Source organism: Palaemon carinicauda, chromosome 8, assembly GCF_036898095.1.
Source record: "Palaemon carinicauda isolate YSFRI2023 chromosome 8, ASM3689809v2, whole genome shotgun sequence".
In the NCBI taxonomy this organism is placed as follows: domain Eukaryota; kingdom Metazoa; phylum Arthropoda; class Malacostraca; order Decapoda; family Palaemonidae; genus Palaemon; species Palaemon carinicauda.
The window spans coordinates 52,652,040-52,654,539 of record NC_090732.1 but is presented as its reverse complement, the minus strand read 5'-3'; positions in this window follow the sequence as shown (position 1 = coordinate 52,654,539).

Here is a 2,500-nt window from a genome sequence, read left to right as displayed (position 1 = left end):
ACTTGGCTATGATTAATGATGAATTTTGCACATTTAGACGTGTTTTTCATATTCTTATAAACTATATATGAATTTGTAAAACACGTCTAAATGGCCAAAATTTATCATTGATCATAGCCTAGTACAAACTTAACAAGTTACAATGATGGGGAGGGGTTGATTTCAGTTCTAAGTACAAAAAACATGAATTCGAAAGGTAAAAGTATGGGAGAATTGTCCCATCGAATATGATTGCCTTCTGAGGTTCCTGCATCTTGTAGTACACAGTAACATTTGAAGTAATTTATCAATGTTTAGCATTAATTTGCTATTGCGTTAATATTCACTCATCGTGAAATGAGATTTGGACTCTTTATAACTACTTTGAGCCTAGTCATCATTTCATCCAATCTAAGTTTTTAAGACTTTTCTAAGGTACTCTTTTGTATGAAGGAAAAACACCGCCATCTTCCTGATCGCAACGTTGCAGATGAACATATTCATGTTCAAATTAATTTTTGAATTTAATGCAAAATTAACATATATTAATTTAATTTACTGCTTGAGATTATTTTTTACTCTCTTCCACGAGTCTTTTTTTTATGGAGGGAGTAATCTGATTATAAACAGCGTTTTCTTAAATTGTAAAGAGCTAGTGTTAGCCTTTCAATCAAATTTACTTGTTTACTTTTGTAATATAAAGATTCGTTAGAAAATTGCAGTGTAACATGATTGCCAATACTATTGGTGAAAATAGAATCCTTGAATGTTCCAGTTGAATGTTTTATATTTCTCGTCGGCTCTCTATAAGTACGATCGCTCGTATGCATTGTGGCCTGTACACAGATGATATGCGCACGGCTAGATAGAAGTTTTCTTTATGAGTGTTTTCTTCTTATCGTACGAATAACAGTCTATTTGCACAGCAGTAGTTTCCTGTGTCAGTGTTGTTCGCTTAAATAAAGCTTTTAACGTTATTAAAAAGCACAGGTTTAATCTATAAATTTTGAATCGCTATCGATGGCAGTTTATATCTCTTAAATGGTTTTTAGTTTTAATTAAAAGAATTGGAATTTCTATTTATGGCAATTTTTATCCTTAATTTATTTTTTATCATTCAATTTAACTATTATATATAATTATAAGCAAAGCAGCTTTTTATTTATAACTTATATTTTGGGTTATATAATCTCCCTATTTTTGATGACATAACTAAAGGTCCATCGCATTTCCCATTGACCCACATTTTTCTTATATATCTGTTTTCTCTACACGCGAAAGCTTTGGCGTACTGCAGGACACACACACACACACACACTCTCTCTCTCTCTCTCTCTCTCTCTCTCTCTCTCTCTCTTATGAAAAACACACACATACACACACACACTCACACACACACACACACACATATATATATATATATATATATATAAACGACGTCCACTGAGTAACATGATTCATTTTGAGTGGTCCAAAGATAAATATCACCATGAATGCTGTTTCTAATTAAAAGTCTTTGTAGCCACGAAACGATCAGCATCATCAGCAATTCATTGTTATCATAACTCCGAAGAATAATATCAAAACCTTATATTTATAAATTCTAGTCACAGTTTCATTATATTTATAATAATTTTAAATTTTGATATTTGTATCTCGATGAGTATTTGTGGCTATTCAGTCTCCACATACAATTCTTTGGAACTTCTCGATCACCTGTGCTAAAATGTAAAACATTAAAATGTGTATCCATGATCAGTATTTGATTCTACTCTCTTTAAATACACATCCAAAGCTTTGCAGTATTTCGAGTTTATACGATAATCAACAGTTGTTTTGTTTGGTCTTAATCAATTAATACAAAATCCACAGAACATTCTTTTGTTTCATGATCAGCAGTAGGATTTCACCTACAACATTGGAACAGGAACAAAGGGATACAATTAATGGAGACAGGCGAATGGGAGGCCAAAAAAAAAAAAAAAAAAAAAAAAAAAAAAAGAATAAAAAGATTAAAAATTACTTCAACGGTCATGTATCAGGATTGAAATCGAAATTTTATTTTGTCAAATATATAGTTATAAATGACAGTAAGCGGGTTAGTATATTTTAGAGAGGTCGTTTTGTTAACATGCCTATTTGGCCGACACTCTCCCCTACCCCCCTTGGGAATGTGTCACCCAGTTGGTAAAACCAATTGTATCTGCACATTGATATGGGCTTCAACGTTACAAGATCCCGTGTCTGGCTGGAGGGTCTAAGGAACTAAAAAATTGACAAAAAAAATAAATCTGCAATTTTGCGTCAACGCGATTGTAACCCTATTGTTATTCAAAAGTAATTATTACCAAAGTTGTTCTGACAGACACTTTTTGGGTGGTTATTATTTTACTAATCTTAGTGTTTATGTTGTGCATATGATATCATATACATACAATATCGTGCATATAAGTTTATGTGCACGTTACCTCGTGTTAATTTATATACGTCGGTAACATATATGGTGCATCCTGCATATAGG